The following is a 27,735-nucleotide window of genomic DNA, read 5'->3' as shown; positions in this document are numbered from 1 at the left end:
AAATAACATTGTAGTGTACGAAACGAGAACTTTTTGTAATTGAACCAATCCCTAAACTTGTCAAAAGCCCAAACCAAAGTTAGCTTGTTTGGGTTTTTTGAAGCTTTTGGGTTAATTCAAAACCCATAGAAAATATCTATGAGTTTAAAACGCAATGAAAGAATATGAAAAACAAATTATACGGATAATTTTAATTAAAAAAAAATGTGAAAAGAAAATGAATTAAATCAGTTCAATCTTAATAACTTTGGCATAATAAATTTATCATATAATAATTTTGGCATATATAAGTTCATTTAAACTCCCTTCAGATAAAGGTCATCGCTACTTATGCTTTACCCTGTAAATTATTTAAGTAACAAAAAATAAATTGTTTTGACTAAGGTTTAAAAACTCTCACCTGCGTTAAAAACATTTTTTTAAGTTTGTAACAAGCTGAAAATTGCATACCTCTGCGGCGTACACAAAATCATATATCTAACAATACAACATGCAATAATTCTAATAAACATATAACTTCCAAAAAAATAACATTTTGTTCCTTTATTTTAAAATTTAAATTTTATACAATTGTCTAAAATAAACACTATTTTTTTATTTAAAAATACGATTTTTTTATTTTAAAAACACAATTCCTGGTATGTAACTTTGAATCTTTTGCAGAACAAAACAACTCTTTTAAATATAAAAATAATAAGGAATGTACCAATTTATTCAACCGGCTGGTCTTACGAAAGTTGAAAATATAATAGTTTTATAAAAAATCTAAAATGGGCATTTTGAGCAGATGCGTTTGTGCATTTTTAATGTAAAGAATTTTAAACAATACAAAACAGTTTCCTTTTATCAAAAAATACTGTTAAAAGCCCTATATATATATATATATATATATATATATATATATATATATATATATATATATATATATATATATATATATATATATATATATATATATATATATATATATATATATATATATATATATATATATATATATATATATATATATATATATATATATATATATATATATATATATATATATATATATATATATATATATATATACACTATATATATATATATATATATATATATATATATATATATATATATATATATATAAAATAGTTTTAATAACTATTATGTATATATTGTTTGAGCTTTGATTTTGAAAAAATTATAACGCATTCATCTTTTATACAGTTTTAAAATAAGATAGAATTTGCAGATACGCGGTAAGGCAATCTTTTTTCTCGGTTATCTACAAAGTAAAGCATTAAAACTTTCTAAACATGGAAAGTAAATTTAAAGTATAGAATAAAAACCACATGTTTCTCAAAAGTAGACAAATAATTTTTCTTTAAAACGCTTTGTAAAAATAAAAGGCAAAGTTCTGCAATCAAAACTGTCATTTAAAAAGAGTTTAGATTTAAAATGAGAAAAAAGTTTACACAAATATGCAAGTTTGTTAAACCATAAAATTGATCCCAACGACTTTTGTTAATTATGCGATATATTCAAAGTATTTCAAAACCAGGTGTTTTAATTTCGAAAAGCAATTTATGCCATCTTTTTTTGCCACAGGGTATAATGAAAATAAATAGTTTGTTCATTTATTAAAATAATTCATACCGTTATAATAAAAATAATAATGCCAAACTACTATTTTGTTGTTCTGTTTCAACTGAAAAATTGAAAAATCTGAACATGGTGTTTTAACCGAAATCACGAGTATGGCTATTTTTGTTTAATTGGAAAGCCTTTATTAAGACACTTCAAAAGCGAGAGGTTCCGAGTTCGATCCCCACCACGTCCCTGATAGTACTGCGCTCAACTTGTTTCTCCTCGCAGCGGCTTTGGTCTTCAAGGTTCGAGTTTCGGAGTTACAGAGTTGAGAGAGGGTTATAACCACAATTAAGTAGCCTCCTTGTCTGTAGTGGCCTCCTCGACTTTGGGGAGGTCAATTAATATTGAAAAAAAAAAAAGAAAAAGAAAAAAAACGATATATTAATGTCAAAGAAACGTAATGCTTGACAAAAGATCCAGACTTAAAAAAGCTTACACCAGTGCGGTTTGACAATAAAGTCAATAAGTAAAGTATTATTTTTAAGTATAATTTTGTTTCCAGGTCTGATATCTTTGTTTGACATTTGTTCTCATAACTGTTAGATTTCAACATGTGAATAAATTTTGGATATGCCAAATATTCTTGTTTTTAGTTTTTTTAGTTGTTTTTATGTTTGATTCCAGGCAGAGTCAGCCGGAAATTGCAAGCAAATTTATCAAATGGTGTCTTTGCTGGTCCTAAAATTAGACTTCTTATAAAACATGAGGATTTTCCTAGCACGATGACAGATTTGAAGTGTGAAACTTGGTGTGTGCTTTTTCTAAACACATGCTTGTAAAGAACGCACCGGAGGACTGGAAACACAAAGTAGACGTCTAGCTTTCAAACTACGGCTACAATAAAATGCATTTACTTTTTAAGCACAAAGACAAACGTTATATCTAGAAATTTTTTTAGGCGAACATTATGAAAATGACACAAAATTTTACATGCATTTCCTGTATGTAAAAAATGGTAAAAAATCACGAATGTAAGAAAACAATCACACTTGCTACACCAATGTAATCATCTAATAATTTATTTTTTATAAATGTTGTTGTTCTTTGCTTTTTTTTAATACAAATCTCAAATCCGAAATTGTTTCAAGATTTTCATTTATAGAAACGTCATATTTTTTATTAGTAATGTTACGACTTTTAAATAACTCGATTGTCGACTAAATTGACTAATATTTTTTCTAAAGTCGACTAAAATTGACATTTTTAAAATCAACGAAATATCGATTTTTTCGAAATATAAGAATAACTTATTTTTTCGAAATTGTCATAAAAATAATAAAGTAGTTTATTTTTGCTTTCTATTTTTTAACATGTTAATGAAGCAAAACAATATGAGAGAACGGCCGCTCCAACTACAGGACAATATATTCCTATATATGAAAGTCTTTACAATCATATTTACAATGAGGTTGTATAGATGACATTTAGATTATAGAGCTTCACAACCTAATTTTGCCCCAGGACCCCGAACCAGTTTGAAGCAACCCAATATGAAAGTACTTATGAAAATTAAAAGCATCGAGTAAACAAAAGAAAAAAAAAATTAATGAAATAAAAAACCAATATTTTAATTAGGTATATTTTTTTTTTTTTTTTTTTTTGTAGTTATTAAGGTGCTCCCAGAGGTCCTTACGTCTTATTACAGAGCACCGGGAAGAGCATATATAATGCTAACATGCAATGAATTAGATAAAACTTTAAGAGAGTAAACAAAAAATAGGTAATAGTTATAATTAGAAATGTCGTACTTCTTAAAATAGCCATCCACTATATACACTGCCACTTGCAAATAATAAGAAGAAACTTTGCAACTTCTGTCAGGATAATGATTTGCGTTTGCTGACCAACACTTATAAGGGTTTGGTGTCCAATTTAAGAGAACAGTTTTGTGCAAAAACTAATATCATTTGCAATTGGAATTATTCTTTATCACATCTTCATATAAGTGCATTTTTTTGTAGAGTTCGTTTTTATTTACATTTCTTTTTTCTTAGGAAGTAGAGTTAAACCATCACCGGTTCTACTAGTCACCGGTGATGGTTCATTGGTGTCAAGGAGTCTTTCACTGAGAAGAATTTATTGCATCATTTTATCGCAACCGTATAATTGACATTGCCATTAAGGTTAAATCATTTTTTAACTTCAGATTATTGTGAAGATCTATCTAATTAACCTCTGAAATTACCTCTGAAATGCAACTACTTGAGCTTGTTATTTTTGTAATCTTTTTGAGTGGTTTGAAGGGTTTATACACAACCATGTTATACGTTTATACAGAACTATAGTTAAAAATTCAATTACTTTAGTAACTAATACTATAGTAATACATACATATAGTTAAAAGTTATATCAAATTGATATAAACAGCCAACAAATAATGTGTGCAACACAGCCAAGTCGAAAACTAAACAAAAACGCCCACAGCGTAGTTAACATATTATGGGCATTCTATTTAACTTAAATATCCCTGTTAAGAGAAATCAATCATTTAAGTTTTCTTCCAATTTGAAACTTTTATAATCTTATTAAATTGCATTTGGTGTTGACATTTAAATACACCGTGATGTTAAGTGTTTATTTAAGAAGATATTTATAGCTTTTATTTTTTTTAATTTAAAAGTTTTTAGCCTAAAAAAAACACCCGTTTTATGAGTTAAAGTTAAATGTATTTTTATAAACAGAAATATGATAGTGTTTCCTTCGACTGGCATTGTAAATTTTACAATACTGCATCATAAAGTCAAAACTGCCAATTTTTGGCTTAACGTCTTTTTCCAATGTATACACACACTCTAATAGCAGCACATAGCATCAAAACAACTAGTTACACATGATGACACCCTACCAGTGCTATTGCCTCTATCAAATTTAACTATTTGCATCTTATTATTTATATACTTAATTGTTTAAGTTTTTGTAAACTTATACAAATAAATAGTTTTTTATTTCAATAAGTGGGATGAGCATCAGATAAATGAATACATATAAAGATTTTAATCCAGTCTATCTTATTAACCCCACTTTTCAACTTCGAATTAAATGGATGTTTACATTAGAGATTTAAGTGTCTAGCTGAACTTCTAACAAAGCCAATAAAAGAATGGAGTTTTCTTGGAAAAGATTGTTGGGTATTTGCATATTTTAAAAACAAAATAAAGAATTTGAAATCTGTTAAGATAATTTCATCGTAATATATATCATTTTATTATAATAAAAGATTGATAATATTGATAACAATTCCAATAATAACAATAGAATTTTATTTAAGACAATATTTGCCTCTGCAACAATTTGAACGCCATGTTTATTAGACTACAACATATTTTTCATCAATTTTTTACAGATAGTTTAACAAGGAGTTTGAAAGTGGTATTACATCGCAACGAAAATCAACATCCATTATTGCCTATTTATAGCAATAAGCATTCTTGCTTATTATTTACAGATGAAAGAAAATCTGTGATAATGTTAGGGATCTTCTTGGTAAATAAACTACAATTAACTCAAATGGAATGTTCGTAATGACTTCAAAAATTCGGCTTACTTACTTGACTTACAGTGAAAACACACAAATCATTCATGTTTTGCTTGTATATGGAATAGTAGAGCGGATGATGAACATTACAAATAGAGTGGCTGGCACGCGTTAAACATCAGCCGGGAAACATGAATTGTGCAAGGTAGTTTTTAGTAGATTTAAATAAAACTTTGCTTTGGTAGCTTTGTATTAAGTTGAGATGAAAGTCTCTACTCTAAGGAGGAGAAACTTTTTAAGAAAGCGGACTTATGTTTCCGATACATTCCGAAGCTAAAATAAAGAGTGGCATATTTTTTAGTCCTTAGATACATTTCACGCTTAAGTTCAAAAGCTTAAAAATGCGATGACTTGAGTTGAAAGAAATGCCTAATTTGCTTTTCGCGTTGTAGTTGTAGGGTTTTTAGGTAATCATTGAAACAGTAATTACCAAGAGCTTAATTATAAACTAATTACAAATTAGAAAACTGTGGCTTATTACATCTCTAAAAGCAATTATTTTTGCTTCAAAAACTGAATTATCTAATTCCAGGGCTTTAGTAACAATTGTGTAGCCATAAAAGTATTGAAATAAAGAAATAGTACACAAACGGAAAAAAATATCAATGATAATTTCTTTAAAAAGATTTTAAATATTTAAAATTAAACTTAACATCTGAAACCTTTAAACAACTTTTTAATTACTTTATTCTTACTTTAAAAAATCTTCTAGCTGTATTTTCTTCTTACGGCAATTTAAAAAGCACTCCATGAACCAAATCCAGTTATGGAAGATTTTATAGTCAAATTAACCAGGTGTTACTACACAATTGTTACTGAAACCATTGGATTAAATTTACACCTTTACAACCTCTTGATTGCTTATTAATGACAACTTGCATTCACCAATGAAGCACTTTGATTTAAATCCGTCCACTGAGAGCCGAACATAATAAACTCCAGTTTTTGATTTATTTATATTATCAATCATTATTGAGTTAGCCCCCTTAATAAGTACTGCTTCCTTCATTAACACCTTTTTAGTCTCCTTGACAAATTGGAACCTAATGGGCTAGTAGTAAAGTGTTGAGAACGGATTTAGGTTTAACCACAGGACCTTTACTGCTACCTTAGTTAAAGGTTTACAAGTAACAACCCATGTGAATAAGAGAGACTTTTTCGTGGTATTGGGTTTTTGCACAAAATCTTCTGTTTTTTGTTCATAAATACTTTGAATTGAAAACAAACATTGGAATTTTAAACTTTAAAAAAAAAGCTCAGGTAGAGATCTACTTGAGCCAAATAATCTGAAACCACTATCCAGATTTTTGAATACACTTCTTTCTCTTGTCTGGCATATATGACATTTTCTCTTTTTACTTATTTTAAGTCAAAAATTACAACATTATACATGGTGTTGTGGTATTCAAAAGTTATATGAAAAAAATTACTACATCATACATTTTTTAGCTTTTTTAATTTTTTATTATTATAAATTTGCCGTTTAAAACAATTACAACTCTCGTATTGGTAAAATATACACAGAGCGGGGGCAAGAAGAAGACAAAATAGTCTTATCGCCAACCTCCCAATAATCCATAAATAATATAGCCATGAAATCTTGTCATTAAAAATGTTGTCAAATATAAAAAAAGAAAAAAATTTTTTTAATTTTTTTTTTTTAAGTAAAGATAATAAATTCTAAAATTTATTTTCAAATATAATTGAACTTAAAGCAAAAATAAAAAATGAACAAATGAAAAAAAAAACTCAAAACTATATATAACAGTTTTTAGTTATTGCGATTAAGAGTTCCTAATTAGGAAATATAATGAAAAGAATTAAAAAAAATAAAAGGAAAAATTTTTAGTTTTTCATAAAAAATAAAAAATAAGTTTTTAAAGAACTAAATTTTAAAAAACCCTTACAAATAAAATGAAAATATATTATACAATATTTTAAAGGCCAACAATTAAATATAGCTCTAGAAGAAGTCCTTCATGTTTTGATTAACTAAAACTATTTCGTTTAGTTTTGATTTAAAAATATTTGTTTGCAAGCGTTTTGATGTCATTTCTTATTACTATACTCCATAGTTGGGGGCCTCTAGCTGTGATAGAAAAATTAGTGACTTCAAAGCCAGTTTTAGCTTGAATATAATTATTGTTTGCATGTCTAGTAAGATATTTGAGCTGTATTTTTTTAAATAGTGATTTAAAAATATTTGGCATCGTATCGTTATTGATTTCGGATTCGGATTTTATTCAAGTTTTTACCAGCTTATTCTCCCCAATTGAATCCCATAGAGAAAGTTTTTGATGAAATAAAAACAATTTATAAGAGATTGAAACCATTGGCAAAAACAAGAAACACGATAAAAGAGTGCATTTGCTATCTACTAGACACCCGATCAGGTAGTTTTGCTAATTTTTACGAGCATCTTAGGCAATATTTATTGTTGGCGTTGTCAAGAAATTCTTTAACTTAAAAATAAATATTGAACTTGAATGAATTTGTGGAAAATGTTTTTTATAATTTATTTGTTTTATTAAATAAAGTATTTATAATCTTGTAATAAAATGGCTTTAATTATGGAATAAAGTGATTTTAATTATGGAATAAAGTGATTTTAATTATCGAATATAGTGGTTTCAATTATGGAATAAAGTGATTTAGATTGTGGAATAAAGTGGTTTTAATTATGAAATAACCCTGTAACCAGAATAGTAGGCCGTGTATTTAAGTAGGCCATGTATCGACGCCATTAAAGTTTATTGTTTTTAGAAGACAAGTAGTTTTTTACCAATTAAAACTTAAAACAAAACTCCAGGTTTTCTGAGTGTCGCCTTTGAATTTTAGTAATTGATTTGATAAATATATTTTCTTTGAACGATTTATAACTCAAAACTACCTTTATAATTTTTATAATTGGATTCAATTATAAAAATTATCAAATGTTTTTTTTTTAAGAAATTTTTCGTACAAACGTTGTTTCTTTTTTGATGATTTTAATATTCCGTTAGTTATCCATGGGTTCAAATACATTTTAGATTTAATAATTTTTGTTATCTCTGGAAATGCATTATTGTAATGTTTTGGAAATATTTGAAGAAAATTGTCATAGGCTTTGTTAATGCTTAAAAAGTTCAATTAAAACGTCATTAATGATTCGCTTAATTATTTTCACTTTTTGCGAGTTTTTTGAAAGATTACATTTTTGAGTTGCAATAAAAATTGGAAAATGATCCGATATATCGGATATAAATATTCCAGATTTAACTTTTGTGTCTGTAAATTTGTTTGTTATAATTTGATCAATTGAGGTTGCACTATTTTTGGTGATTCTAGTTGGTTTATTTATGGTTGGAATAAGTCTATTTTGAAATACTAAATTAAGAAAATTTCTGACGTTTTTATTTGAGTCATATATCGATACATTTCAACTCAAATCGCCCACACGGTAAACGCATTTTCTACAAAAATCTTTGTTTGTAATTAAACTTTTTATGTGTTTATCAAATATTTTCATATTACCTGAAGTACAAAACATGCAAAACTACGTTTTTGGTAGTTTTAATTTTTTAACGAAAAATTTGAATTGTTTTCAATTTCAATATTGTGACACCATGTTTCTGTGAGGCAAATAACATTAAACTCCGTTTTTGTGCTGAGTAAAAAAAGTTTAAATTTCTCAAAATTTTTTGAATGAAATTTTAATATTTAAATGTAGGATTGAGAATGCATCTATATCTATTTCAAGATTTAAAGGATTTAAGTTATAATATAATGGACTTATGTTTTCGATTTCATCGCTACTATTAATATCCAGATCTGAATGACTCTCTAGAAGTATATTTTTGTTTACTTGAAAATATTTAGATTGTGAATTTTGATAAAAATTTATAGTTTTATTCATTATAAATAAAAAAGTATAAAGACCAAAAACATAATAAATTGAAATGATTAAATTTTAGCGTTCTGATTTTTTCGAAATTCTTTTACTATTAGTTTGTCATAAATAACAATCGAGTACATACCATTGTTCCTGTTGACTTTCATTTCTTCAAGTAACTTTTTTCGTATCACCATTGTATCGAAGGAATAATCCTCGTTTATGAAAATATTCGTTCCTTAAGTTTGTGTGCGTTTTTTAATATTTTAATCTTATCTTGATAATTTAATAACTTCATTACTATAGTTCTAGGATTTTTTGAATTTATCTTTCCTGTTCTGTTTGCCCGTTCAATAGTAACTCCTTTTATGTTGAGATTGTTTTCAAATACTTTAATGACTTTTAATTCGGTTTCCTTCCAGCTTTCCGTTTCGTTCTCTTTAATTCCATCAAATTGTAGATTGTTTCTTCTTTGCCTGTCTTCTAATTGTCTAATTTTATTTTTTTCTGTTTGACCAATTTCTGTTTTGTTGTGAATTTTTTCCTCTAGGTCTTGGGAAAAATTAAGACCCCCTTCTACATCTCTTAGAACACATTCATATTTTTTTAATCGTTCGTTGACATTTTCAAGTTCTACTTTCCTTGTTTCGTTTTCATTTTATACGATTCTTTTACTAATAATATTTCTGCATTCAAGCCATCAGTTCTATCGTTAGATAATTTTAAGTTTCCAATGATATGTTTAAGAATGTCGTTTTGCTGTTTTTGAAACATTTCTTTGAATATTTCTCGAACAATACTTATTGAAACTTCTTGATCGTCATTAATGCAAGATTCTGTTTATAACTTTTTCGATTTATTCATTATATGAAATAAACCTTTTTAATCCAGCAAGCGAAAAAATAATTAAAAAAAAAAGCGAAAAAAAATATTTCTTTTTCTCTGCTAAGCAAAACGCGTCCGTTCACCACAAAGTTTTGAGCATCATGAATACATGGTGTTGTAGTATTTAAATAAGAGCATACATGGTGTAGTATTTAAAAAATAAAAATACACATATATACAGTGGAACCTAACATTTAAATGTTTAATAGCCGTGAATTTATCAGGTAAGTTTATCATTAACTGTTTCCTCAGATAGCTTATTCTATAATTCCATAAGTTAATTGGTCATTTAATAACAGAAGTTAAAACTTGTTGTGCATGAAACATCTCTTCACAAGATCTTTTGATTGGGTCCTCGTTTCTGTGAAATATTTTATCAATTCACCTTATCAATATTTACTAATCAATATTAATGCAGTTTGTCAAATTTAAAAGCTCAATCACGTAATATCCATGACGTCTAATGCATTCAGTTTATAAACCTTGAGTTTTTCTTTGTACTCCAGATCCCTTGGATTTTTAATTCCTTTTACTCACTGCTGTACTCGTTCAATCAATTTTACACCATTTTTGTAGTATGGATTCCACACTAAAATAGCTTGCTTTAAATGAGAGGACAAACGTATTTATTTAATACTACTACTTATACGACTTATAAAGTAGACGTAGAGTATAGAGTAGACGTATAAAGTAGACATAATCTAGAGTATAGAGTAGACGTATAAAGTAGGCGTAGTCTCATTGAATTTACATTAAGATGTTTCTTCTTTTTTACTATTTTTCAGCTAAATTTTCTACTTGATTTATTTATATATTTTACTATTGTTGTTATAATCTCTTGGGGCTCTATGAAAAGATTATGTTGGTATTTTACCATCCATATCTTCTTTGAGCCCCTGTCTGTTTATTATTTATATGTTTGTAATTAAATTCTATTTTTTGTGAAAGGGAATTGTTGTTTATATAAACAGAAAAAAAAATGATATAAAATAAAAATTAAAATTAAAAAATGAATAAAACTGTGCTTTATAAGTTTTTCATTTGGTTTTCTAATCGTCATTTTATTATGCTATTTCAATTCGTACGGTATCAACAAACTAAGATCAATTTCGTTATATGTTTTTTTTTGTGCTAGCACCTGTATTAATATCAACAATCATACATATGTCTTGATTGTTTTCATTGCAATAGGCCTTTTCTTGCATTTTTCTAGATTAAAGTTCAAAAGTTATTTCCTTGACCGTACCAAAAGATGGTTTAGATTTTTTTTGAAATATTTTATTATAAAATTGACTCTTCATTTTTGAAATTAATTTTGTGTCGTGTTGTCATAATTTAAACTGGTTAGAAAGTTTACATCCTAAATCATTCAAATATAATACAACAATAATTGTTTTAACTAATATTTGCTTTCAATTATTTAAAAATGCTTGACACCAGTTTAGTGATCTGTGTCGAACTTCATGTCCCTAATTTCACAAATAACCTTTCATGAGGAACACTGTGTAAAGCTTTCGTAAATCTAAAAACTTAGTGGATAATTTATTGGATTCAGACCATCTAGTAAAGAGAATGGTTTTTAGATTAATAATGTATTAATTTAAATGTATTATGATTTGTGGGCTTGCCTGCCCGCTTATCATAATACGTTTTTACTGATTGTTGCGGTAATTAAATTAGAAGCCCTGAATTTAATGGGGTCCAGAAGATTGTTTCTGGAATACAAAATGGGCAATTTAGGCTAAAATAATATTATTGAAGTGAATATTGATATGATATTGAAATGAGTTCTGCCAGCTCCAGTCGGAATTTTTCAAAACTATATATTGTTATGTTGTAAAATATTGTAAAGCTTATTTCAAAGGACGAAATAAAAAAATATTACACATATCAACAATGAATTCATAACTGGTCTCAGGCCGCATCTGAGATCAATTTTTTTTAAATCTTAACTTTTTTTTTGTTTTGTTTTTGTATACTGTTTAATTGGTTGTACCAGATACATACTTTTTCTTCATAAAGTAAATAAAGTTTTTCACATTCTCTGAAGTTGCCGGAGGCTATAAAATAATATCAAGGTCTTTGGGTTGAAACAATCTTTACCAATTCTCAAACTTTAAATTGATAAGAAACTCAACTTCCTTGATTGAAGTAGGGCACAGATTGAGAGTTCTTGGTGGGCCATTTTTGGTAAGCAGAAATGGCGATGTGGCATGAACCGAAAGTATCGCAAAAAAAAAATCGTTATCAGAAAGTATTATCGTGTAAAAAAATCCTGTCAAAATTATCCTCCCCGGCGGGGAATCGAACCCCGGTCTCCCGCGTGACAGGCGGGGATACTTACCACTATACTACCGAGGATGAGGAACCAAAGGCTATATATAAGTTCAATTTATAAGAAAAGTTTGTAAAATTTTTTATTGTTTGTAAGATAAAAACTATTTTGTTTGATAAGAAGCTTTTGCCGTAAAAACTACCGTAAATAATAAAAAAATATTATACCGTAAATAATAAGTACAAAATATATAAATTGAGTCCAAAATATTTTCCTGAACAAAAAAGACAAAATACGTGGAAGTATTTTCAAAATTTTTAAACAAGATAATGTATTCAAAAAAAAATAGTTGTATGTTTCTCCCTCACCACACTAACCCACCCCCCATCCCCAAGTCCGCTCCTAATTTGTGTTCAGCACGCTTTTGTTTTTATATTTGGCTACTTATTTTTTTATTATTTTTTAAAATTAAAATATATCTTTATTAATTATTATTGATTTTTTTTTCTTTTCGATACGACAATGGAAATTTTGTTATTTTTCCACATAAGTTTCTCCACCTGAGAAGAAAACTTTTAATATTGTTTTCAAGTTTTAAACAAAAGATAAAGCTTGAATAAAAACAGTGTTTCTGCCTGATATTTAGCGAAAAAGAAGTTTCCATCTTTGCGTGGGAGTGTGTGTGTGCGAGCGCGCGTGTGTTTTTAGACGTGTTACAAATTTTACTCTAGTTATTTCGTAAATTAAAATAAAACAAACATTAGAAATAGTTTTACAAGACTAACTAAATGGTTTTCAAAATATAATTGCCAAAAAATTTGAATGATGATTATTTATTTGCTATTTTGATTTAGGTTACAATTTTCATTAACTTTTGAACACATATTTTAGTATTTAATCAAAAATCTGATTATTAAATTATTTTATATATTTTATAGTTTTTGGGATAAAATTGAATTTTTTAAAATTTTTGAAATCACCCATGTCACCAGAAGTGGAAAAACTATAGTTTTCAATAAAAGAAAAAAATTAAAAAGAAAAAATCTTAAATAAAATTAGACCAAAAACTGTTTTCTCTTGTTAGAAAACCTTTTTATTGTTCTGTAAAAGTTTACCAATTACATCACATAGTTCAATGTATATTTAAATAAAATAATTAAATATCTTAACTTGAAAGCAAAGCATTAAATAACATACAGTTATTTAAAAACTATTTGTTTGTTGTGATACAAGCAAAACCCGAACGCAACATTTGTCGTGGGTGAGTTTGAACTCGTTATTTATACATCATTATATCACTACTATTATTATAATACAAGCCGATCTGACCCGTAAAAAAATGGGTCTTTGTTAGTCTGTTCCACACTGACCTTTTCTATACTTTTTCCTTACATATATATCCTAGCTTCCCGGAGCCATCAAATACAGGTCTTTACCAAATCTACCATTTCTATACTTATCGATTCCACACTGACCATTTCTATACCTGTTATTTGTTTACTTCAATATTTTTACGTAAAATAATTCATTTAAAAAATTTTCTTTAAGAGCAAATAAATTTATATGCGCATCCTTTCAGCATATCTAGAGTTTATAAGAGATTTATAATTAAAAGGTTTGTTTTTCTCCTAAACGCATATCATTGGTAGCTCAGTGGTTTAGCGCGCTGTCACCAGTGTCGTTTTGTGGGATTAAAGACATCTCCTTATAAATTTTGAAAATTGTTCGATCCTACTGTATTTATAGCAATATTTATAGCAAAAATTTTATAATAGTATATATCTATAACTACTATAGCAATTCTTATAGCAAAAAATATTAATATAGCAAAAAAGATTTATAATTGTTAAAATAAAATTCAAAAGTTTTCTTATTTTTATAAACTTATTATACCCGATTGTTCCATATACTGCTTGCAAACTCAACATATATTAAAGGCGTTTACACTTACAGACGTTTATACCCATTCGCTATACAAATGGCAGATCTAAGAAGATCTTAGACCATTAAAAACTATAGACTATAAAACGCTAAGGGATCGCCCAAAAAATTACGCAACGCTAATTTTATTTTTTAAAAAGAAGGAGATTTTCAGTTCTTTTAGGTGGCCATTTTCATTAAACTTAATGGTCAATTTTGATTTTTTATTTAACATATGACTCTGCAAGGGAAAATTTTGATCTTTTTTGTTTTGTTCATTAGTAAAATTTAGCGTAGCGTAATTTATGGACGATCCCTTATTTAAAAGTTTAGGTTAGGGATCAGCCAAAAAGTATATTAAGTCAAAAATAATGGAGTATAATACTATTTTGATGGTTATCTAAATTCGGTTGTTACTGCGCTCTCGGTATGGAATTTTTAACGGGGGCGTGGTAAAATAGCTGTAAAACTCTAAATTTCTTTATTGTATTGATATAAAATAACTTTAACTTTTAATTATTTTTAAAAGTAATTAATTTAATAAAATGCTTTAATTTAAGTATAAAACTAGAATTTTTAGTTATGTTCTTATATAAAACATACCTTTTAAATCCCCTTACTGTTTTAAAAAAGTTGGCGCGTGGCAACTTCAAATCATTACCTTGCTTTATTTTTTAATTTTTGTTATTTAAAATGCAAAACAAAACAACTTTACAGTTCTATAGATTATATATTCTATATATAAACATGTTGTATACTCATTTTTCTTGCACAAACTCAACTTAGTTGTAAAAAAACTTGAAATGTAAAACTAAAATAACATAAGTATTAGGAAAGGTTATATTTTTTTAAATTATTGTCACTACTACAAAAAGTTGCTATAATATAAAAATATTAAGTAAACAATGAAAATTCGAGCTTCCAACATCTTAGGGGGGCAACTTTTGTGTAAACTTTTTAAATAACGCTTTTCTACGTAGTTCGAATTAACTATTTATTCAAATGGAATATTTCAAATTTTATTTAGTTAACTATACCCATGTTTGACATTGCCTCTATTTCTATCTTCATTTTTACTTTATCACTCATTGTTCTATTGTTTAAGATTAGTGAATTATAATCGTACGTGTTAGATGTCACGTAAAGAAGCGTGTTAAAATTCACTCCTTTTTTGTGAATACTTTTAATGGTTATTTTAATGACTATTGTAGTTAAAGAATTGTCATGAGAGTTTTAATTTGTATAAATATACAAGATTTTGAATACATATATAAGATGATGTAATAAACGTGATAGAATCGATAACAATAAGATAGTTTTTTTTCAATCGCGATAATACAACACTCACAGTATTGTGAGTGATTTGAAAGCATATTGCAATATTAGTATTGAAATATCCATACTTTAAATATGTTTTGATTGTTAATGCTAAAGTTTTAGAACTGTTTGAATGTTTGTGTATTGATTTGTTGGCACTTGATATTTACTTTTACAAGAGAACATGACAATAATTTATATTTTGTTGATGTGGATTACAAATGATTTTTTATACTTATTCTTTTTAGTTTGCATAATGAACTTGAAGAAAAACTTTATCAAAACCAGAAGTGACACAAAACACTCAGTATTTGGCTCTGTAAATTTCCAGAAAGTCAATTGCCTACAAAAACAGAAGTCTTTAAGCATTATCTATACATCAGACTCGCAAAAACTTTCTCACAACCCTTAGACTCTGAAGAACCATCAATCAGAGACGTAAATAAGATAGTAGCTGATGATTTGGTAAAAATATGGTCGAAGGCAGGGTTGCCAACGATATTATATAAAAGCATTCTGAAAAGCTTGGATAAATTGGTCACTGATATAAAACGATTGAAGAAATCTGTTGATGAAAAGAGAAATTCATCTACGTTTAAGTGCCAACTTGGTTCGTTCAATAAAGTATTTTACATTTGTCCTTGCAAATATTTTAATCGTGGTTTCAGGGACCGGTCAAACTGCCATTGTTTCATCAAAGTTCCTTTTAAGGAATGGAAGTTTTGGCTTGATTTTAAGGAATGGGAGTTTTGGCCAGATTGACAAAGAAGAAACAGAACGACTCCAAAAGCAAAAAATTTGTAAAGAACGGGAAACTAACTTTTGAAAAAAGAATGCAGAAACATGCCAAGCTTCATCATTGAAAATAACTCTTTCCTGCAAGAGCAATAAGGAAAGCAGTTGTTGTGATGATAATGAGGAATATGACGAAGCTACTGTTTCAGAAGACAGCTCACACATGGTCATAATCCCAAATATCGCAATGTATTTCAGTACAAAGAACTCTGTCAAACTACGGAACGAACGGGATTTAGCAACCGAGATGCATGCAAAATTGTTAACGCTTACTTAAAAGATATATGATTCGATTCACCACAATACATATTAGATCCGGCAAAATTAAGAAAACAAAGAAACCAGTGGCGACAAAAAGATGTTGAAGAACATGCAAAACTAGCCACATAAATTATTGAAATTGGTTTTGATGGTTGTACAGACAAAACCCTAAGGTTAGTGGAACAAGACAATGGTAAAGTTAGCAGCGCCACTTCCATCAAAAAAGATCATTTCGTTTTCTGCTCATATCATACCAATGTCTACTTTGATCACATTTGTTCACAAAGTGGTAAAGCAGTTAATGTTGCAAAAGAAATTATTTCAGTTTTAAATGACAAAAATTCTCTTGTGACTTGAAAAAGTGTTGTTTGTGATGAAACCAATGTAAAGACGGGCTGGAAAAATCATTCGTTTACTTGAAACTCGTATTGGCAAACCTCTTCAATGGTTTATTTGTTTGCTTCATTTGATTGAACTGTCTCTCAGACCAATTTTCACTGAACTTGATGGCAGTACATCTGGTCCTACTGTATTCAAAGGCATTCTTGGTGAACAACTATCTTTTGATGTTCATTTCCTACCGATAGTTGACTTTACCAGTGTAAATGGAGTACTCATTAAAATGTCTGATGACGTCATTCACGATCTCAGTAAAGGTCAGAAATACTTACTTAAACCATGCAATGCTGTTATCCGAGGATTCCAAAATTTGGATGTAGAAACGAAGAAGTATTTCACAAATACTCCTCCCGGAAATCTCAATCACGCCAGGTGGCTCACATTTGTCAATCGCCTGTTTCGGTAATACATGTTAACCATATAACTCACGATAAGTCTGATAAAAGTTGTTGATTAGATTATCAAAGTTTACTGTTTCTTTTGGTTTTTAATCAAGAGAAATAGGAGTTGAAGGAGCTCGACATTTTTTCATGATTATGAAATGTATTCGTAGTCTTAATCATCCTGATACAATAGCAATTGTCCAGAAAGTATTACAAAGAAACTGTTATTTTGCTCATCCTGAAAGTGTTTTGTTGTCAGCCACCAAAGATGAAGACAGGAAAAAAGCGGTCGATGCAGCAAAGAAAGTTATTTCATGTGGAAGAGAAGATAATACTGATGGGTACGTGTTTTCTCTCTAAAAAAAATTTCTGTCAATTTTCATGCTTCCTCATAATTAGAAATGATCGACTGGTCAAATGTTGATATCTCTCCTCCTCCGATTTTATCTGAAGTGAACAATGAAACCTCTTAATCAATGTTACAAATGGCACTCTTCAAGTTCCTGATATTTCATACCATTCTCGAAATTTTGAATGTCTGGTCAAAGAAGGATCTAGAGTATCCAAGATTGTCAAAACCTATAAAAAACGTCATGGAATGCTTGTTTCCGCTTCAAACTCGAAACTTAGATATCCAAAATTCGACCATAAAAAGGACTTTATATAAGGATTTTGCATTTTCACATTCTTTTTTAGTATACAAATGTAGCTTTTTTTCTTTACATGGTGTTTTTACTTATTTTCAGGTGATATGTAAGCAAGTAACAGTGGATCTCATACCCGTATAATGTAAGCAAAAGTTGCCCCAGTTATGTATTTGCATACACTTTCGTTCACATTTTTTTATAGAACAAAGTGCTGCGACTCTCTCTCGCCATTACCTCGGTTGCAATGACTGCCAAGAGTTTTGCGTCAAACACGGTCAAAAGGGCACTACTACTACTACTACTACTACTACTACTACTACTACTACTACTACTACTACTACTACTACTACTACTACTACTACTACTACTACTACTACTATTAAGTTCAGCAACATTATATAGATACATAATATCATACTATTATACCATATTATTATGGTATATACCATATTAATATGGTGTATAAATAAAGTTTTGCTTGTATCACAGCAAACAAATAGTTTTTAAATTACTATGCAATTCAATGCCTTGCTTTAAAATTATTATAAAAATTTCTTGCTCTGGTATTTATAAATTGTGTTTTGAATTATGTCAAGTAATCTGATGATGAACTATAGAACTTTAGGTCGAAATATAGAACTTTGGATCCAAATATGGAACTTTGGATCTAAATATGGAATCGAAATATGGAACTTTAGTTACTACGTTTAGTACTCTTTGTAACGCGAAGTGTTTATTGTGAAGCAAATAGTAACAAACTCGTTATGAATTTTTTTAAATGGTAAATGCAAAATATAGTCTGATAATGAAGTTGTTTAAATAACCGTGAAGTCTATATAATCTATTATTTGTTATCAACTCACATTTGATATTTTATAAACCGTAAACCTTTGGCCAGCGGGATAACTTTGGCCATTTTAAAAAATTTAATTAAACATCTGTAACTTTTAAACCGTTTAAATTAACGTTTTACTATTTTTGTTATATTTGTAAATGCAATTTTTTTTGCTCAAATTTTGATCTGAAGTTTGTTGCAAATGCTCTTTACTATAAGTGAAAAAGAATTAAAACTACATCTTGGTAAAACACAATCAAAAACTGTAAAACAGAATGTTGTCTGGGCGAAGTTAAAAATGATAACAAACAACTCAGATAAAATTAGGCGAAAAGTTTTTGGCTCAAGTATCAACATTCTAGTTTTTTTACAGGGTGGTCAAAGTTACCCCGTAGGTCTATACTCTTTTGGGGTAACTTTGGCCAAGTAAATAATATTCATTTTAAAGTACACGGCTGTTTCACTCAATATAAAAGCAAGCTTGACGTCACAAGAATTTCCGTGTAAAAAGTATAAAAATTCACTAACTTGTAAATCAAATTTTTTTTATAATATGCACCAAATTATTGAAAATTTAATTCTTTACAAACATGAAAATCAAAAAATTATTTTATCTACCTCCAGCTATGTTAAAAAATATGGTAATCAAACCTGGCTGGTTTAGCAACAAATTTTTATTGTTTTATGCGTAAATTTGTGTTTACATTTTTAAACAATCACGTGACCTTAATACCTTACGACCCAAACAAGAATATCATGAATTTTATGAAAACAACATTTTTAGCGAGACAAATTTTGAACTATAAAGCTTAGTTAGGCGGTTTTTTTCTCTTGAGGGTAATCAACTAACATCAGATAAGTTTAATCCTATTATATCTTGTTCATCTATTTGTCAATAAATATTATTTTATTTGCATTGTATTATATTTTTATTATTATTTAACATTATGTATTCTGCTGAAAGGAAATTATTAAAACTATACATCGAATGGGAAGATTGTTGGGAAGAAGAACTTTGTATTAGTTAGGCGATTAGTTAGCATTGATAAAATGACTAACAATTATTATCATTAGAAGTTAATTCTACCTCTGTGGTACCGCTGCTCTACCTACCTCCACCCTTGTTAACGAATGAAATGTAATTCTCATAGAAATTGGTGTGAAAATATAATTTAAGAATTAGTACATGTTATTGTCACAAGTTATTGAGTCAAGCAACCGTTCTTCTGGTTTAAAATGAAGTATGAGTCTAGTATCAACTGGGTGTACAAAGAAATCTACTTCAAGAACTTATCAATAGACCAACTGAATTTAGAATAGTTTTTTATGAGAATAAAAACAATTTAAAATTTTATTTGTATATTTAAACACATTTAAAAATTAAAGTTGGCGAGTCTTTATTTATTAACATTGTCACAACATATTAACATAGTTTTTTAAAAGCTTAAGCTTTTAATTTTTAGGCTAAATATTCCTTAACTAGTCATTTAACCGTTTCTCCCCCTTTAACGACATTTTCGTAATTTTGCGAAAATTCAATTTTCTTTACTGGCTTAAAATAAATCTGTTTTAGTTAACTTCAAACGTTTAAGTAAAATTTTTTTTGTTTTTAAAATAGTCCAACAATGTGTACATTTAATAATATATATCGAAAATATATTCTTTTTGATTTTTTTTTTTAATAAAAAGTAACATCAAATTACTAAAATTTAGCAAAGTTCGTCATTTGACGCGTTTATTCTAAAATTAAAGAAGTTTTTTAATATATTTGTAAAATGTCATCAGATAAAACATTTTATTGGTGTTTTTATTCTTTTTACAGAACAAAATTATCTCTAATGTTATAAAAGTTATAAAGTTTTTAGTAACACCCCTAACGTGAATATTTTCTAAAAATAACAAGAAGCCGTAAAGCTCGCCTGAAACAGCCGTGACTAGTCTGATCGTATTTTATTATAACTAGAATATTTTTTTGAAGCATGTTATCCATATAATTTATTTTGAAAAACAGTTTTTAACATGAATGTATTTTAGGATTTAAAAAAAAAGTAATTTTCTTGTTAAACTATTTGTTGCATTTGTTGTTGTTGTTGTTCAATCATAATTTTATTAACTTTATAACAAAATTAAAATTTACAGACTCTTAATTTTAAATTTAATTTCAATTTAATAAAATTATATAATAGTTTAATAAATTACTACATTGCAGTATGCTTGTGTTGTTAATATTTACTTTTGTTTAAAGCATAATGCCTTTTAAATATGACAAGTATAGTGTTGGAAAACGTGCATACAACACTTGTTCTAATACCATTCTTTTGAAAGAGTGCATGGGTGCAATTAATGAAGGTATGTCTATTCGTCAAGCCTCAAAAAGGTTTAGTATACCAAGAAGCACTATACATAAAAAAATCAAGTCAAAGCATAAAAAATGCATTGGTGCACCAACCATATTTACTTAGGATGAGGAACAGTTATTTTCATCTAGAATCAAGGTTATGTGTGATTAGGGATTTCCATTAAATAAACTTGATGTTAAAATGTTAGTAGCTGGTTATTTAAAATTGCAAAATTGTACTGTAAAAATATTTAAAAACAATGTTCCTGGTGATGATTAGTTCTCAAGTTTTATGAAACCTTCACAGTTAACCCATAGAATTGCATCAAATATTAGAAGAAAACGTGCAGCTATAAACAAAGAACAATTTAAAATTTATTTTGACAATGTTACACTTGAGCTTGAAGGAATTCCACCTTGTAACATTTAGAATTATGATGAAACAAATTTGTGTGGTGACCCTGGAAATAAAAAAGTTGTTATGAAGCATGAAACTAAGTACCCTGAGAGAATAATGAATAGCAGTAAGGCTTGCTTCTCTGTAATTTTTTGTGGAAATGGTGTTGGACAAATTCTTCTACCATACACAGGTCTTAAAAGCACACATTTATACGATTTATGGATAAAAGATATGGATAATTGCTTCAACCTTTTGATGTTGCATTTTTTGCACCATTAAAAAAAGCATGGAGAAGTATACTTCTGGAATAAAAACTTACTTTTTGTGGGAAAAAATTTGCCATGTTACCAAAAGAAGATTCCTCTAAGTTGCTGAATGATTTAATGACATCCATTAATGAATGTTCGAGAAAAAATTTAATAAGTAAATCTAGAGCTTGTGGTTTGGTGCCATTTAATCTTAATGCTGTGTATATCAAATTACCAAGTGAAAATATTTTGAGTCTTCGTAAAGCTTTAAACCAGAGCCTTTTAGACATATTAAATGAAAAAAAAAATAAAGGTGGTGATAAGAAAGATGTTATGTAAAGTAAGAATAAAAAAATATATCCAAAAAGACTTAAAGTTGAACCAGGAAAATCTATTTCTGTGGAATACGATAGTGAAACAGAAACAGCATCCGAAGGTCAATCAGTCTCTATTGAGTTTATGATAGATTACTTAAGAGATACCTAAATTTTTTTTTAAAAAAAAATAGAGTTTATGTTACAAATTGTTTGTTCATTCTTTAGTACTCTCTTATTTTTTGCTTTTTCTGACATTTAATAAAAAAAATCAAATTATTTTAGCTAATATGTTTCTTTAATACTGTTTATATTTATTTTTATTATCCCTTTTTCAACTTCTTGACATATTTTAGGTACCCTTTTTGAAATAAATGCTAACTGTAAGTTTAAATTACATTAAATGTGGTTAATAACACTTAATTTACATCCGGTGCTAAAAAAGCAATTTACTATGACAAAGTTACCCCATTGCCGGTTAACATTGACCGCCTCATTATTTCCATAAAATCTTGGATTTGGTGAATACAACGAATACACCATTTTACTAATTAAATGACATTAGTAATGCACAACTTTGAGCATCAAAATAGTTTTGGGAAAATATTCCTTTTTTTCAAAAAGTTATCTTCTTTATTAAAATTGGTACAAAGTTACCCCGGTTTACGGAACTTATTTTGATAAATTAACCTATAAAATTTGTTTACTTGCAGGTATTTACAAAATCGTATTTTGTTCAAGATCGACAAAAATAGACTTCTTTTTGAATTAAGAAATATGGGACAGGTTTTTTGCTGCACACTTATAAGTGTGACCGATGAAAAAGGAAAATATTTGCCTTCTATATTCATTAGATTTCTACTGGTAGAACTGGTTGAACTACACAACGACTGAAAATACACAAGAATTTCATACTAGAAAAAAAAATCAAGATAGTAAAGATCAGCTGTAATGATAATAAAAATACTAAAGAAGAAAAACAAGATTCTACAATAAGGTTGGTTACAGCAGCAAAACTAAATACCAGAGAGACGCAGTCTGTAAAACTTAATAAAATCAGCTACAATAAAAATAAATAATTTTTAACATACAAATTTAAAACAAAACTAAGGCTGCCAAATTGAATTTTTTTTTAAAGATTCTTATTTATGTGTTAAAAGATACCCTATAAAAGGTTCAATTTAAGTACAAAAAAGCTATTCATAAAAAAAAAAATTTTCTTTACATTTTATGAAATTTAAAAACAAAAATTGGATATTGCACTTTGATACAAACACATAAAAATTAACAGATTTTATTTTGAAAAATAGAATTAGAAAAGTCTAACTGGCAGTTCTTGAATTGATCAATCGAAAAGAGGAAACAATATTTAACACAATAAAAATTGTGTTTGATGAATATAAACTACTGCTTACTACTACCCAGACCTTTCTATATTCCAGCATCATGTTATTAATACAATACTAAAGCATGTGATTAATGATTAATTTGATGCAGTAACTACTTTGCCTACTATCAGTTATTGATTCATTATCAAACTAACAGCGAAGTTAAAGTAATAAACAGTAACGGGCAATACAGTTACGGGGCTATTTTACATTCCCCAATTAAGGCTATTTTCAACTTACAATCAATTTTTTAAGGATAAAGTTGGCTATTTGGTATTTGATACATTTTAGTTGGTAGATTTTCAGTTTAAAAGTTTTTTTTTTTAAGAAAGCAGTCGGTAGTTTTTAAGAAGAAGCCCTCCCCCCCCCCCCTCCTCATTTATTCCTAGAATCGCTTCCGCTGAAAGCATCCTGAACAATTCTGGAAATAGTATAAAGAAAGTAAAAAAAATTTGCTGGAGAAATAAAATAACTTTCTTTAATCACTTTATTGATTGTTACAGACGATTTAAGAATATATGACATTTTCCTTAAGTAAATTTTTAAACATTACCAATCCCAATACCGCGTCGTTGTTACACCACAGAACACAACTACAATAATTCGGCCAATACTTGCAAAGGTCACTTAAAAGCATTAAAAGACTTAAAGAACTTTTCGGGCTATGGAGCTAACACCAATTCCAGTTCAATCATTAAATATTTTTTCTAAATGCTCGAATTACTTTTTTGGCTTCAAATAGAAAATGTGCATATACATTTCACTCAACTGACGCCCAATATCTTTTTGTTGCGCATTGCGTTACAATTCAAATCTCTTGCTTTTCATTCATTAGAGGTTTTGTCATGCAATGCGTAGCTTTTAAGATAGTTCACTCACCCATATGTTTAACTAGCTCCACTCAACCCTAAAAAATTAGTTATTATTTTTCGGAATGACTTGAAAAATTACTTGTAAATCATTATTTAATGTATATATCGTTGTTATTTTAATTTTTATTTTAGAAAATTTATTATTTGATGAAAACTAAACTGGTGGTAATTTATTTAGTATTTTAATGGTACGGTTATATCAAAAACTGCCCAACTGTATCCAAACAAATGTTTAAACTGCACAATTGCAAAACTGTAACCAAACAGATATTAAAACTGCACAACTGTTTGCAAACAAATGTTAAAACTGAAAAACTGTACCAAGCAAATGTTTTAACTGCACAACTTTTTGCAAACAAATGTTAAAACTGCACAACTGTATCCAATAAATGTTTTTAACGTAACTTAAATACAAATAATTTATGGCTCTAAAAACTGTTAAAAATTTTAAAAACGTTTAAACTAAAGAAAAATAACGAAACTAAAGAAAAAACGAAATGACCAATTCTTTAGCTTATCACTACTCAAATTGATAATTATTTCTTTGTTAAGATACTTCAATACTCCATGAGTATTATAACGTTACACCAAAAGTATACAATACCCGTAAAAACCCAAAATTTAAACATACCTCATTTTTTTTCCGCTTTTACTTTTGTTTTTATCTATTACTTTTAATTTAAGTTTTTTTATTACTTTTCTTTATGCTATTTTTATTTTATCAAATAAAAGAACATTTCAATCATTTATAAGAGCGACTTTAAACATCTGCTAAACATGTTGAAAATAAAAAAAAGTAAAAATAATATAAAAACGTATATTAAATATTAAATAAATTTGTAACAAGTCCTGATAAAAGATTGCATTTGTATTTCAAATCCAGTTTGTGTTCTATCAAATCTAAAAATTTTGATTTTATAAGAAATGCAATTTTTTTATTTGATTATAACCTTATTCATTTTTATTTCATTATTCATTATAAGACTTTGCATTGTAAAAGGTATTTTAGATTATAAAAATCTTTTTGGTTTGAAAATAATAAAATTTTTACAAACATTAGTAACTTTTCAGCACTCGAGATCAAAAAGTGCTATCAGCTATTTTCTTTTAGATCTTGTCTGCTTTTATTTGAAAGTGTAATTTAGTAATGTGGTTTTACAAGCTGTAAGAATAAAGCATGAAAAATATAAGTATTTGCCAATCGATATACCGGTTGCATAAAGGATAGTAGAATGCATGGCTTTCTTACACTTTTCTGTATTTTGTAACATCAAAATCCAACATCAAGTCTTGAATAGCGCTTCTCATAAAACTTTAAACTTTCAATAACTGATTCAGAGAAAAACTCAAATCATTAAATAGTCGACATAAAGAGTTAATGATTCAATAGTTTGCAACTAATTCAAAAAAAAAAAACAAAAAAAAAAAAAGCAAACGGCCCAAAAAAGCCTGGAAAATGACAATATTAAAATTAGATTAATTTTATGATTTGATTTTTAGTGGAACTTTAATGGAAATTATAATGTTTCTAGTAACAAACAATAGTGCTTTTAACTTAGTCAAAACATATTTATTCAAGCAACTGATCCACTATTTCAATCTCAAGGTAAAGTAATTTAAAATAAAGCGGTATAGATTGATGTTGTTTAGATATTTTTATTACTTTACAATACTTCCCTACTCTAAAGTTTTTGATAATAGCTTTAAGAGTGCTTATTTTTCCAACGGTTGGCTTTCCAAGAATTGTTTTTAAATTTCAAATGCTAGCAAAAAATATCTTAGGTTTTCTGTCTGGGTCTGATGTCTTTTTTCTGTTTTCTTTTTTTATGGGTTTTCCATCGACATTTAAGCATCTCGAAACTACGATCCCTAAACCGAGTTTATTACTGCATTATATTGACAAGGACTTCTAACTCAAGAAGTTTGTTGTTGGTTATGCTTACTTCGATGTCAAACAAACTGGAGATGACATTCTATTAGCAATTGCTCATAGATTGTCAGATAAATTTTAATTAAATTTAATTAAGTCAGATTAAGTTTAATTCAACTATTAACAATTAATTTTTTAATTACTAAATTAAATTTATGAATATTGTTAAATGTGGTTAATATTATTTATATTTTAAAAATTTAAGTTATGTAAAAGTTAGTATAAGTATTTACTAAATACTAACAAAGCTTAAAATTATTAAATGCTAAAATGTTTTAACGAGATACAAAGTATATAATAAGACATTATAAAATTTGTGTTAACATTAATTTTTTAGGCAAATCCATAACATTTTGGGAATTAAAAGAGGAGCACAAGTTGTGCTTGTTCACAACAATAAAGTTAGTGCAAATAGCTCAATGTAGATTGGATGACTTGTATTGCTTTAACCATTTGCTTCAGCTCATTTTAAAAAATAGGGTAGGAGACTGTCGAGGAAGTAAAAGCACCTTTAAACATTTAAACTTAGCATTTTGAACTTGCTGTAAAAGTTAACCACAGTTCGTTGTACATTTATACACAGTTCATTGTGCGATCAAAAACAGTTCATTGTAATTAAAAACAAGAGACTAACGTTTGTCATCTGAAGCTGTCAAAGTGACTTATACAAAAAACATCTGTTCCTACACGTTGAAATTCCGTGACCATGATGATTGAAAGTGTGATCAAAATCAAAAAGTTTGTGGATCGTATTCATGACTATTCTATTTTTGTTGTGTTAAAATGCATTTTTATATTTTCTGCTGTGATTTTAAAATTGAAAAAGGAAAAATATTTAAGGCGCTTTAGTTGTAGAATTATTTTTAAATAGGGATCCATAAAGTTCATAAATTATCCAACGCTAAATTTAAAAAAAAAGATCTGACCGCGTAAAAACGCTTAAGAGCTTCTACTTCTGTTTTTTAAATAAATTTAGCGTTGCGTAATTTATGGACGATACCAATCATTTTTTAACTTACTTATATTTCTATTGTTTTTATTTTATGTTTTTATTTTTTATGTTTTTCTTTTTCTACTGTTTTTATATTTCTATTGTTTTTATTTCTGCTTTTATTTTTATTGTACCACAATGATCTAATAGTTAGCAAACAAAAGTTCAAACAAAATTTCAAATATCAACTTTTTCACTTATTTGCAATCAACATACATACCCAAACATAACATTTGCCATATTATGGCAAAAAAATGTTCATTCTACGTTTTTTTATTTACTAGGGTATTTTAAAGTCAAAATTAATTTGTTAATAAATTATTGTTAAAGTATAAGTAAACATAAAGAACCTGAAAGTAATAATAATAACAATAAAAATAATAACAATAATAATGATATTAAATTTATCCTTTTCGAATAATTTTTTTTATAAACATAAATGAAAAACATGAAGAACCTGAAAATAAGAATAACCATAATAAAATTATCCTTTTCGAAT

At 27.7% G+C, this 27,735-nt stretch overlaps 1 protein-coding gene, 1 long non-coding RNA gene and 1 other non-coding gene across 4 annotated transcripts in view; 1 reads left to right on the top strand and 2 right to left on the bottom strand.

Moving 5' to 3' along the window:
* The window catches only part of LOC100198939 (kinesin-like protein KIF26B), a 60,179-nt gene extending 35,194 nt beyond the window's left edge, over positions 1-24,985 (bottom strand). The window contains exon 1 of one of the 2 annotated variants that reach the window (XM_065800098.1): positions 24,947-24,985. The gene's annotated coding sequence lies outside the window, so the exon portion shown is untranslated. Of the gene's footprint in view, positions 1-400; positions 577-24,946 lie in introns of those variants that run through there. The other variant, XM_065800097.1, reaches the window with a different exon arrangement.
* trnad-guc (transfer RNA aspartic acid (anticodon GUC)) lies at positions 12,213-12,284 on the bottom strand. The gene has a single exon. It is a non-coding gene; the product is annotated as a tRNA-Asp (tRNA).
* Positions 24,986-25,516: 531 nt separating the features above from the next.
* Positions 25,517-26,983, top strand: LOC136081028 (uncharacterized). The gene is made up of 2 exons (XR_010638828.1): positions 25,517-25,921; positions 26,583-26,983. It is a non-coding gene; the product is annotated as an uncharacterized LOC136081028 (long non-coding RNA).
* The last annotated feature ends 752 nt before the right edge of the window (positions 26,984-27,735 follow it).

The sequence above is a fragment of the Hydra vulgaris genome, chromosome 06, assembly GCF_038396675.1.
Source record: "Hydra vulgaris chromosome 06, alternate assembly HydraT2T_AEP".
NCBI classification, from domain to species: domain Eukaryota; kingdom Metazoa; phylum Cnidaria; class Hydrozoa; order Anthoathecata; family Hydridae; genus Hydra; species Hydra vulgaris.
This window is presented reverse-complemented; position numbering and strand designations above follow the sequence as displayed.